The following is a 14,043-nucleotide window of genomic DNA, read 5'->3' as shown; positions in this document are numbered from 1 at the left end:
ACTCTAAGACTGTCCCTTGGAAAAAATAAAGCGGATCCTATATACGCGCGCTGAGACGAGCTGACAGTGGTGCAGAATGCACAGACAGGTGCTATTCCCTCAAAGCAGGCTTTTGGATCTAACAATATTACTGGCAGGTGTTGATGCTATCAGAGTAGTCACAATTCAGGCTCGGTGCCATGTAATGAGAAAGTTTTTTTTTTATGTTTGTCAGTGTGCAGAGTGCGATAAAGGCACACACACACACCCATATATATACACACAAACACACACATTTAGTTTTCAAAATGTTCACCCATCTACCTTTGTCTTATTTGAAGATGCCTGGGGACACCATGTTCTTTCTGTTTGATGTTCCCAGGCTTCGCTTGTCATGACTGACTGACTGAGTGACTCGGGGGCCGGGGAAGTTATCTGGTTACTATGGTGACGGCCATTTGCCCAGCCTCTAACCCTGCTCGCTCACTCAACGGAGGACAGCCCGAGTGCAGCACACCCATTTACTCTCTTAAATCTCATCATCTCGCTTCAGTTCCTCCCACCCGGGAACAGATTAATTAACACACACACACTGTGTCCTGACCCCGTCTTCTCACACAAACTCATTACCGCCTCAGACTTGCTCCCGGCCCTCCGACGTTTAGGATACATTGGTCTAACGTTGTGGGAGAACCCAGTGATGACTCACATCTGACAAGCAGAATAAAGCCCTTAACAAAGGATGATAATTGAAAGATGGGATTCAGAACGGTAGCCATTGATAATGCAAATGAAACAGGGGCTGAGCTGCCTCACTGAATATCTTGTGCGTTTTCCGAGCTTGCCGTGTCCTTGCAGATATAGAATTATCTCTCAGACGCGATCGGTTTTGTTTTGTTTTTTTTCTCAACATGGTATGTGTTGATGAATGCTTTAGGCTTGGTGATGGACTCGGGGTGAGGATGGTTGGGGGCGTTAATGAGATAGTTGACACTTTGGGGGTTAATGAGGGGCTGGAGGGAGAGGGCTAAATGATTGGACTTCTGCTTGGATGAGCATTATAGTGGCTGCTAGAGGAGAGCACTGTCGAAGCTGTAGATCTGCTGCAGCCAATTATTTAGCATGAAAGACACAAAACTCCTCTCAATTGTATTTTTCCGTGATAATAAAGAGGAGATTAGATGTGTTATCCATTGTTCTTTTGTCTTGAATATCCTTGAGGGCTGGGTAGTTATAGACGCCGATGCGCCTCAATGCTCCTAAAACAAAGTCAGCAGTGAAGGGGGAAGAAAGGAGGCGGACAGGACAGGGATAGGATAGGAGGAGAATGAGTCCCCCCACTCCTCCACTCCACAGATCTCCCATCAGCTCTTGTCATCCCTCTAATGAATATCAGTTAAATTGCTCTGTGGATCTGAGGAGTTTGGATGTCAATGTGATTTGTGTGAGTGTGGCGGATGGAGGGGCCCAGACTAATGAAAGGCGAGCCTAGCCTGACAGAGTGATGAGCATCAAGCCCATCAGACCAATCACACAAGAGTGGCTGACAGCGCCGACAGACAGACAGCTGAGGGAGGAGAGGCTATGCATTTAGGAAAACAAAATGGCTGCCCAAATAGTGGTGGATGTCGTTTAGAGCACATTGATATATATCGCTCCTGTCTTCGTGTGCTTGCACAGTTGTGCAAACGGACGCGGGCAGCTGCGTCACACACAACAACTGCAGCACGTGATCCTGAATATACGTAAATCCTGAATTCAGGAAGATTTATGGGAGCCGGCTCCGTCGCGCGCTTTAATGACTTCACGTTAATCAGAGAAAGTCTTAAAAATATCAACAGGTTGAAGAGGATAAAATGGGTTAAGCGCTATTAAACGGGGACGACAAATCAAATGTTCCAAAGTGTCCCCTGCTTGACATCACGATTTGATAAACAACCACGTCGTCGGCCACAAACAAGCTCCGAGTCATCCTAAATCGTCGCGTGCCAAGATGGAAGACAATGCAGGAAAGTGTTTCTGGTGAAGGTGACATGATGTCTTCTGACAGCAGCGAAGGAGTCATGGACAGAGCTGAGTTAGCTTCACCTTGGACCTCTGACCTCCTGTCTCCTAATGTATGGGAGGAGTCCACACGCGTCTATGACAGCTAATATAAAGGTCACTGGCCTGTTCTCTGTCGGTGCCAGACAGGAAATACTGCCTTCACTCTGCACGGCATTAAAGAAAATCGACGTTAATATAATTTCTTTGGATGGCACAAAAGATTCGAGCGTGCAGAGATTCGAGAGCGACAGAGACACACAGAGGAAGAGACAGAGAGGTGAGTTTAAGATGGTCTGATTTCCAAATGTGCCTTCACTAGTGGGTGCAGGTTTTCATGCTGCCGTGTTGCAGTGTGCCGCCGCTGCCGCCCGAGATAGCTGTCAGAGGTATTTTGGTGTGATATCTGACAGATTTGCTAAAGACACTCGTCTCAGGGCACTACTCTATATATCGTTAGTTTAATGCACAATGACATGACCAATTATAGCGAGCTACATGCTCAAATAGCATGTCAAAACCTGTGTATCAATCCATTAAGTCCTGTCTCCCATCACATTAAGTGGTACCTTTAGCTATCTGTTCGGCACGTAAAAAGGAAAATGCTGACGGAATGGAAAATCTGCCTGTGCTGTTCACAGAGCTGATGTCTTTTGGAGAAGGAGGCTGTCTCTCTCTCTCTCTCTCTCTCTCTCTCTCTCGTCTCTCTGTTTCTTTGTCCCTCTCTGTGCCGCTCTCTCGCTCACTTGCTCATCCCAGCCACGGAGCGAAAAAATGCATAAACAATACATCTAGATAATGGCCCGCATTGTTTACTTAGCTCTGAAAATGTATTTGTGCAAAACTCTAAAATGCATTTAGGGGGAATCATTCACTCTGTGTAAAGCCTTGTTGACATTGGGGGTGCTCTCAAAAGCAGGGGGAAGTGTCATAACAACATCATACATCACTGTATCAATTGGAATAAGAGGATGTGATGATTGCTCAGAACAGACCAGTGGATTCGACCAGTAGCCGCTCTGCCTCTCCCAGTATTTCTGCATCAACCTGCCTCGTCGGCCATGACAGTGGGTGGGAGGAGGTGTGTGATTTAGTGCATTTGGTCCTAACGACCTCTCTGTCCTTGTGACGAGGACACACAGCCTCAGGGCGCTGGCATGGAGGATGTGCCTTGGACCGCCTGGCACCTCGCCTGGCACCACGCGTGGCAACACGTCCACACTCTGCCGCCGTTCTGATGGATTGGCCTGTCTCTGGTGCCACCTTCATGAAATCACTTTTTGATTTGTTGTCATGTTTTTCTCCTTTTTTTTCCCGCTACTTGGGTTTTTCACGGGTAAGAACACCCTCTGGTCAGGTATTACAAGAGTGATTAAATTAACCTTCAATAAATCAGCATAATAGAGCATTACCTGTGCGTGTGTGTGCGTGCCTGTCTGCCTGACGGTATGAAGGTGTGCGATCGGGGGGTCAGCGTCAAATGTCCGTCCACGACTACCGTATGAAACACAGTTGCCCCGTGGCTGAAGCTGCTCTTTCCGATGTGCCATTTCACAGGAAACACATCAATAAGGCGCGATTACAAGCCTGACAAAATTAATCTCAACTGTCATTTCATAGAGCTCCAGTCTGAGAGTGCTCTGATCAAGTTACATTAGTGGGAAGCGACTGACTGATTTGGAGTGGAATCAAAATCCATTTGACTTTCCTTCTGTTTGTCAAGGGGCTTATTATCGTCAAGAACCATTTCTTATTAGAAACAAATGGCATCTATGAGTGGATTTAAATCTAGGTTCCTGCATTTAATACATACGGTGCTGTAACTGTGGGGCTTTTGTTTTATCAGCAGAGAGTGTAGGAACTGACATTTGAAGCGGAGGAACCATTAGTATGACTTTTCCAGTGTGGGTGTACACACATGCCAACTGTTCACAGCAGTAGAGGAAGAAATATTGAGATCTTTTATTTAAGTAGATGAAGCAATACTGCACTGTAAAAATATTATGAGATTCCTGCATTCCCTTCAAGTTATAATCCTGAAGATCTTCATTCATGCAAACCCTGTTTTCTGAGTTTTCTCAGCAATAGCCCTTCTATATATATATTTACCTTCATAATTATCACTCCATATATTCTTTATCAGTGGGTTCCCACGCTGTAGTCGAACTTCCCTCTCAGTTACAGCGGATTCCCAGGAAACCACACATGTACTCCAGCGTGTTCCAGCATGTACTATGTGGCAGTCAGCGAATCAACCAGGATTACAACTGTAAGTAAAGTAAAATCATTACTTAGTCACACACCTTTTAGTGCCATTATTAAGTTACATTTTAAGGGTTTTTGGAAACAGATTACATTTCAGGATTTTCCTACAAACAAGCGTCACTGGACATGTGAGCAGGATTTAGGGGCATCTAGCTGTGAGGTTGCAACCAGCTGAATATCCCTCGTCCTCCAAGTGTGCAGAAAAACTACAGTAGCTATTATAAATGCACAAAAAGCAAATAAGCTCTCTTTAGAACCAGTGTTTGCTTTGTCCTCTCTGGGCTACTGTAGAAACATGGCGGACTCTATGGCAGATTTAAAGAGCTCATTCTAATGTCACAAGAACACAATAATTCTTATTTTGGGGGGATTACACAGTAATGAAAACATAATTATAAATATTATATTCCATTTCTAAATCCTACACACTGGTCCATTAAGATATATTATACGTATTTTACTCGAAACAAGCTGATTTAGCAGACGTGTCTTGTAGTCTTAAGACTGAGGCTTCAGCTTTGGGATTTGTTAAAATGATTAAATCCTGTAAAAGAGAATCCACCAACATTTTCAGCACGGAGCTTACTGTGTTCTCATCATAAAACTCGTTCCTGACAGAGAAACACGCTAAACCCTCGGACAACTCATTCTTTCCATCTGCGCCGTCTTCAGTGTCCTTCACGAGCAAATCTTGACAGCTCTGTCCAGAGGAGGAAGGCGAACTCAGGACATCTGCTTCTCTGCTTCACGGAGACATGGCAGGGATTTTGACACAGGGTGTCAGAGTAATCTGACAAGACAAGCCTCATGTTTTATCGGAGCGTTCAAAAAATGTGCCGCCGTCGCTCTGGCTCGTGTCTTCCGTACATCATTCTGTCTTCTCCTTGACTGTTATGCATTGCGTAGGTGGCATTGAAATGGAATGTCCTGTAAAACATGCGAAAGAGGGGAGAGAAGGAAAAGCGAGGGAGAGCGAGAGAAAAGCAGGAGTCAGACCCGTGACCTCTTCGGCCGTGCGATGTGTCTGGAGCTGGCAGGGGACGCAATTGAGAGTGACACTCCTGGTTGGAGCTGCCAAACTGCCACTTCCTGTCCTCTTTATTCACACATAGCAGGAGTTTAAGCTGGACGTTTGAAGAGCGGAGAACAGACATGTGTCTCCTTGTACAGCCATCGCTTCTGACTGTCATTATTGTGGTTCACGACCACTCCATCACCATCACAGTCCGACACCCATCTGCAGAGCACGGACGGAAAAAAAGGAAGGGGGTGGTGGGGTGGGGGGGGGGGGGTGGAAGGAAAGCATTAGGATGGGTCAAGATATGAGTTTCTGTGGTTTTTATTCTTGTAATTGACTGAAATATAAAACTTTCTTTGTCGTCATTACTCCCTGCGTTCAACTCTTTATGCCTCCTCTGGTGTATCATTGGATTTGGGAGTCCTCAGTGGCCCAGCGCGATCAAATTGCTGCAGAATTGGAGAAATTGGACTCATAATTTTGATGTTTTGTGTTGAATAACCCTTTAACTTTGTTAGGATCAAGTTTGTCACTCTTCTTCCTCTGCTCTCTCCTTTAATGGCTTTGTTTTTCTCCTTCCCAGCATCCCTAATAACGCTTGCGCCAGTGATGGGTCACTTTCACCAATACAAATAAGATTCAAAGTCATGTGTCCAGCTCCAGGTTTTCATTGAATTCTGTCCCCTTAGGTCAAGTTTGTTTTATTTCCCTGATATTCTTGTCTTTCCTGCCTTTGTCTTAACTCTATATCCATCTCTGTTTCTGCTCTTTTCTCTTTTTTTTTTCTCTGCCGCTCTCTGCACAGACACACTCTCACTCTCTCACACACACACGCATACACGCACACATTATCCTTGGGCTATTACCAGGATAAGTCAATTTGATCCATCCAAGGCAGTGGATGTCATTTTATTCATATATTTTCAAGCCTAGTGACTTTATTAAAGGCTACTGCTTCAATCTATCCTGAATGGATGAATGCACCCACTGATGAAACACAGGAAAAAATGAGGCCCACACAGCCTGAAATGACCACAGCCAATCAGCCTGTCATTTTCAAACATGTTCTCAAATTCTGTGTTTTATATGCAATCGAAAACAGCTTGGTGATTCTGAAGCTTTTTGGCACAATGTTTTCTATTCATCTGCGAGTGAAGAGACACAGAGCTGCCCGCCCGCCTCCCAATGACAAGAGAATGGCTGTTGAGACTTCCAGCTTGGGGGGAAAAAATGAGATGTTACAGTCAGTGGAGGCACGGAGCAGAGAAAGTTGGAGACGAGACAAAAATGTGTCTATTCATGCCAACTGGTGTCCTGACCCTCCTCCAGGCTGCCATTGCCTTCTGTCAGGAGAGGGAATTAAAGGGCCATTCACCAGGCATGAAGACTTCCACTGCTTTTCCAACTTCCACTCTGTTCCCTCTCGCCCTGCTCGCACTCCTTTTAGGTCAGCTATGACACCCAATCGGTGTCCGAGAGGGGGAACTTTTCCCGCTGAGGTTCATTCAGGAAAAAGCAGGTTCTGTCTCTTTAAGGTGAATATGGAGATGCCAGAGTGCACACGGCCAACTAGTCTTCCAGAGCAGAGGGGAAGGTCAGATAGAGTTCAGAGTGAGCGCGATGACTGATGGCTGTAGAGGGACTCTGGTGTCTGCTGCTGCACCTCAAAGACCAGGCCTCACTGACTGCTAACAGGCCACGGTGAGCCGGGACCGGACCAAAGACGACCAGGACTGAACTTTAGGCCCGATGTGTTCAAACGTGTGCTGTCAAACTGGACCAACACCTTAAGGGAAGAAGCCTCTTTGTTCACTGTGACATGTACAAGCTGTACAAAGTCGACCAAAGCTGTCTTCTTCTCTTACTAGTGTTTCCAGCTGAAGCTACTTTGTAAACTAAAGTTCTGTCCACCAATTTTACACACTTAAGTTCAGTTTACTCATCACAATGAGCGCCATTCAGCCTGCGAACACAGTTGTTGATTGTCTTCTGTGGCTTTCGAGGGAGCTTTCCAAAATTATTAAGTCCTTAGTGTTTTTGGAGCTTGACCCATACAAGAGACTGATGTCAGCCTCTGCCACTTTGAATTTCACCATCCTTTTTATATATCTGTCTCTTGTAGGGCTCACTAAGAGATCAACAAAAGTTTATGAACAAACTGCTGAGGTGTTCGTCAGCTCATCCTGGTATTTTGTCCATAAAATTTACCTCACCAACTATTTTGCAGACACTTTTTCTGACAAGAGCACAAGAACCTTGAGCCTCTCACGCTGTCCAAAACACTCCAAATTTAATGGAAATCTTTGTGTCCGACGACTGGTAAACACAAAAAGTAGTCCCTCTGAAATCCCTACGCCTGTTATAGCATATGAAATCAATTTTATTGATAGAAATGAACCGTTTACGCCTGTGGTTGTACAGTTATGAATAGTTGATAAAGTCTGCGGCACTCAAATGGTGATGATGAATCTAGAAAGGCTTTACTTTCTCATCTCTATTGAATGGTAACAACAGTAAAAACAAAAACAAACGTGCCTTTGCATTTCAGTCAAAAGTACAAAGTGGTCGCCCTGGACCTTAGAGCACATATAGCTAATAGTCACATGATCCATATGGTGATGTTATCACATAACTAGTAAAGGCAGTTAAGATCAAATTAAAGATGATATTTGATATATACAGAACATCTTACAACATCTTAATATGTCAATACACCAAGGAAAAGCAGCAAAGAGAAATTCCTTAGATACCTCAACTAACTTACTAACACGCTTCCTCATGAGAAACTACTACCACCATTCAACATCTTCTAATATTCATGAGGTTTTTTATCATATCTCCCCTCTGAGTGCGTCAGACTTCTTGTCAGACATCATTTTCTACACCTGAACAGCAAACCTCGCATGCTGTTTTTTGACTGAGGTCATACAGTTACATTATGCAGAGGAGGCTCTCCTCTTTGAGGAAGCTCTCAATAATTCAACCGGTGACAGTGATTCTAAGGGGTGAACTCTAAAACCTAAAGGATGAGGTTTAAGGATTTAGTGGATCAGAGACTGTTATTATTATATCTGGTATCAGGGTGGTGATGTTGTTCCTAGAATATCATAATTAATGTTGTACGAAGGCCATCAATTCTAATTTGAGAAAATGACAAAGGAGGCATTTCGAGCAATGTTTATTATTTTAACAATAAGCTTATCGTTTTACGTTTCTCTTCTGTTTTCTGTTGTTTTGTTAGGTTGAGACAGGAAAAGTAATTGGTTTAGTAATATAGTACACATGGTTTGCATTATAATATACAATTTATCAACATTTTACATGTGTAATGAAGTATAACTCTCCCTCTGTGTATGTCTTGTTTTTGTTTTTATTTCCTGATCACAAAGCTGTGACATTACAGAAACGTGATTGGTCAGCTGCCGTGATGTTCAAGGAGCAACATTAATTATGATGTTCCAGGAACAACACCAACACGGCGGTATCAGATCAAGCGTAAATATACATAAACATTAGATTGCAGGTGGGGCGGTGGAAGGTGGTGTTGAATGAAGTCATAAGCAGCCTGAGATGTGAGACATGACAGTTTGTAAAAGCTTGGCTGGCGCAGCTGAATGAATGGGATTGGATGTTGTTAGTCAGCAGGTAGTCAAACAGATGATGTCTGATACTGAGCATGAAAGAGGAAGCTGAGATCAATAATACTGGAATAATAAGTACTATTGTGCTTTACAGTACGTGAACCATCGCAAGGCTCTGCTTCCTGCTGTATCCACATTAGTGTGAGGCTGTGGCCTGTTGCCAGTGTTACTATGTGTGCATGCAAGAAACATAGTGGTAAACACTGAAAGGTTGAGTGGTCTTATAAAACCATAAAGTATTAAAGAGGTCATACTATGCTTTTGTGTTTTTTACCTTTACTGTACTGTGTTATGCAGCATTTTTGTGCATGTAAAATGTCTCTCTCCCACAGGAAAACACTGTTCCTGCAGATCCTGAAACAAGGATTACTTAAATATACATATTTTTATATTTATTATCATATTTATACTGATGTACAGAAGCCATAGTTTGCAGCTGTAGCGACATTGTATTTTGGATCACACTACCTTGCTTGGTATGACCCGCCCTCCTCTGCCTCTGATTGGCTACATCCTGCCCGTATCCTGCAGCAATGCACCTTATTAAAAAAAAATGTTTTTTTTTTTTTTTTTTTTTTTTTTTTAAATTTTTTAAATTAATTTATATAGGTCTATTCTAGTAGGGAAAGCATGCACCTTAAAATTAGCTAAATATGACCTCTTTAATCTAAAGATGAATCTTCCTGCTAAAGAGAGAGTGCAGCTAGTTAATGGCTGTTAAAATTTGACCTACATATAAATGGACCATGGTTCAAACCACAGGGGTGATTGGGGGTGTCTGTCCCCCGCAAATAAGACTTGGACCGCCCCAAAAGAGGCAAAAACATCAGGCTGGAGGGGTTGAAACATTTATCTGTCTTACCTGTGACTGCAAACATAACTACATATTTCCCATGGTCAAGCCTAAAAGACTCAGTTAATGTGATTTCAGACACCCCTAAAGTGGACTGTACCATTTCTCATCCGTACTTCAGGTGAATGACTCATCTTCCTGCGTCACGTTCGTTGCGTCACTCCCAACCGTTGCTGAGCTACATTCAAGCGCGTCGCGCCAAATGCTGTAAGATAATGAAAGTCGTCACCTAGCTAGACTTAATACACTTTACTAATACTTTACTGTCTTACCTTCATAGTTTCTAAAATTAGATTGTGTCGAGGGGCAACACAGGAATGCTAACATGTGTCTGTGACTTAGCATTTCAATATAAAATGTCATCTAATGTTCGCTAACACTGGTGTTAGCCAGGTGCAGTTAGTTTTAAGCTAACAGTATAAAATATTTAAGTTCTCAGTTTGCAGTGCGTGATATGTTAAATGCATTAAACAGTAAACATTTTTTGATACCTTTAATACTACTTTAATACTACAATTCATTTAGTAACGTTACAGCATGTTATTGTTATAGGAGGTGGAGTAAATTTGAACTGTTTTGAAAGGGTCACAGGATAAATCTGAGGGGTCGTGAGATGATAGATTTGGTAGAAAAGAAGGGGGGGGGGAACACACTTCTACTACATGAATCATTGCATTTGTGTTAAGTGTTCGAGAATTTTACTGCTCAAGGCCTCAAACAATTATTTATCTGAAACCATGTGAGGGGAAATGTCTCTGGTGAACTGCAAACAACCTCTTAGATTCCTGAAACATGATAAAGACAAATACACACTGATTTTTCTTTTTTTGTAAGGGTCCACAAGACAAGATTTACTCGAGTGCAATGCATGAGTAAATGTACTAAGTTACTTTCCACCACTGAATATAGAGTTCATTATTTAATTCTAATAGTCTTTTTGTGTAGCTGTGACAGTCTTTTTTTCTGATATTAGCTTTTATGATAGCATCCTGTTTGTTTTCACTCAGGAATACAGGAGTTAAACAATATTGAAATCCATGTGTGCTGAAAGCTAAGTAATTGTATTAGTCCAAATGTATGATGACTTTATTGGACTCAGATTGGATTTAATTCACAGAGTTACAATGAGCCAGAGGAGAGGAGGAGATATCAGGCACTTATTCCACTTTTTCTTTTTCATAATCAAACCTTTATTTTGTGCAGGCCTAATACTGAGCGTGATTATTTCATTATCTCAACGTCGTGAGTGACAGGGAGGAGCCGAGGAGAGTCAACCCAGACCACTGTGGTACATTTGTTTAAGGTAAGACTGATTTTAACAATTATTTTTGCATTAAGCTCCTTTGAAGACCGAAAGATTAGCTTAGCGGCAACTTAAAGGCATAGACCACCCACAAATCTTAGCCTGAAAATAACCTAACAGAAAAAATAAATCCATACAGGATCCATATGTTTCTCTCTTGAATTTATACCTAGGTTTAGCCGAGGCGTTTGAGCTTATAGGTTGAGTCCTGCCTTATCTATTCATTTTGGTATTGGGACCAGTATTGGATCTACAATGTAAAATGTTGATTTATTTTTCTGTGCCTTTAATGCTTGTCAGGCACAAGCTGAGATGCTGTATAGTAGAGACATATCTGTCTGTCTCTGTGGCTTGTTGATAGAGTCGTTGGTTCTGGTACACCATCGTGTGGGTCTGTGTGAGAGTGGAGATGATGGTCTTGCTGGCAGTTTTGATCTAGAGCACGTTGTTGGTGACCCCTGACTGGAAAAGTGTTTGTGCGGTACTTTCACCTTGTGAGCTGGTGTAATGGATTTGACTTAACGTCAACTTCAGACTGCAGACATTATGTTGAACAAGCAAGATACTGTAAGGATTGTAAGACTTTAGCTCAATGAAGCATGCGCCTGCGGTATACTGGGTTCCCTTTACACCCTGGAGAAAAAGTTGACCCCCCACCCAGTTGTCATCATATAATTGACACTCTGGAATAGAGTGTGTATGTAGCAAATAATTTGCACTCACTGCAAAAACTCAAAATCTTACCGAGTGTATTTGTCTTATTTCCAGTCAAAATATCTGAACACAGTCATTAAGAAAGTAGCATTTCAGCGGGATCCAGGACGCTCGTTCTTCAACAGTTTCAACCATTTCCATTTCCATTTATTACAAGCAAACCTTGTTTTCAACATTTTTTATTTATCTGTAAAGTGGGGCATTTTTTCCAGTAAAGTGTTTGACTACCAGCACTTACTAAGATTAGAAAACATCCACCTAACATCTTTAACTTATTGTAGATTCAAGAGAGCCACTCGAGGAGCTCTGACAAATGGCTTTGAGTCACGCTGCCCACTGCTGGAATCACTTGGATCTAAGATAAAACCCAAACTGCAGGCATTTTTAAAAACTAAAGATTGTTGTTTTTACCCATGCTCTTAATTGATCTCACGGTTTAGTTGTATTAATACCTTTACTTTTATGAAATCTTATTTTTATTAATCTTATCAGACTTTATTCTTTGCTTAAACCTGTTAAATACTGTAAATAACGCCTGTGTGAGATAAGGTGCTACAGAAATAAACTTGCCTTTCCTTGCAACAGCTAGGGACGGTTCTCTGTGTTTACATCTGGATGGACTCAAAGACAGTTGAGGGTTCATGTTTTCCATAAAACTGTAAGCAGCATTCAAACCCTGACTGAGTCTTTGTTCACACATCCTCTGGTGGTTGTGAGAAGATAAAATGTTTGAAGGAAAATACAAGGGGTCAAATGGTAATAAATACTTCAAATAGTTGATTAGTGAGCCCCTTCCCCTAACCCTAACCCTAACCCTGTGGCCTTAGACTTTGTTGCTACACGGAGGTTAAGCACCAGACATAAGATGAAAAACTGAAAGTGAAATCACAAACAAGAAGTGGATGTGGAGGGACATCAGGAGGATTTTGCATCCACAGGGTGACACAGATCACATCAAGTTTTGACGACATCCCGTAGTCCTCTCTACGCTCCCCATTTGCCTTAACCACACCAAGCGATAAAACCAGAGGCTCCCACAGCTGTAGAGAAGAGAGATATGTGCGAGCGCATGTGTGTGACAGTTACAGAATCTAAATTCATCCCCTCTTGCCTCCGAAAGCCTCCCGCAGCCCCCTCCACCCTCCTCAACTATCAGAGCCGTATCGTTTTGCAAACCTCTGCGGTGATGTTGTCAGGCTTCTTTCTGTGAAGTGGCCCCAGCCATAAAACAACAGTGACGTGAGTGATTGATCCAGCAATGAAGATGGCAATACTCCTCTGCATCAATATGAAGGCAGCCTGCGGGACTGGAGCCCTTTCAGACAGCTCTCTGTTTCTCCTCAGAGGAAAAATCCATACACAATTGATGGCAGTTCAAAGAGAGGCTTTATTGTGGGATATCAAATAAAACATCAGAGAACACAGAGAACGGGAGAGAGAGAGAGAGAGATAGAATGAAAGAGTGCATGTGAGTGAGTGAGAGAGAGGACGGGTGAGAAAGAGGGGGGAGACGGAGAGAGCGATCTGCATTTTGCTTTATCTCCTTTTTGCACCTGAATGGTAATGAACTGGCTTAGATGAAATGGAGAGACTTCATCGTTTCCAGCGGACTTGCAAACAGCATGTGGATGTCAACAGTATCTATGGCACAATTACACCATATGATCCTACGCAGGGAGAAGGTATGCAGATACGGAGGGACCAGGTGATTGTGTGCGGGTGAAGACAGCCTAAATAGGCCGGTAAAGGTGTTAAGTATTTATAGGGTTATTTCAGGGTATAAGAGAGAAGTAAGAGTGAGAGAGAGAGAGAGAGATATCAGTCGTTTCCTGTCTGTTCTCTGCAGCCTGGCCTCCGGCAAACCCTGTTATGATTTCATCAGCACTGCTTCTAATCCACTTACTTAATGAAATACATAATTAACACAGCTTAATTGTGGTAGGGACAGTTTTGACTGAAATCATTTCCTGTGGCCACTGTTGCTGTAATTGAATGTGTTCTTCACACCCGGTCGAGACCTTCGGAGTCGAGGCAGAGGTTTGTTTGTTTTCCCTTAATGTGTTTCCTTGTTGTTGTTGTTGTTTTTGTTGCTCACTGATCAGATTTTGATTGATTTTTTTGGGTTACAACATGACAGAAAGTTGCACGACTAAATCAAGGATGAAACATTATTTCTTCAATTTTCTCTGTTTGTTTGAATTTTGTTGAAACCAGCTGATCAGAGTTT

The sequence above is a fragment of the Acanthopagrus latus genome, chromosome 8 (assembly GCF_904848185.1).
Source record: "Acanthopagrus latus isolate v.2019 chromosome 8, fAcaLat1.1, whole genome shotgun sequence".
NCBI lineage: Eukaryota > Metazoa > Chordata > Actinopteri > Spariformes > Sparidae > Acanthopagrus > Acanthopagrus latus.
Note: the sequence above shows the minus strand (reverse complement) of the source record.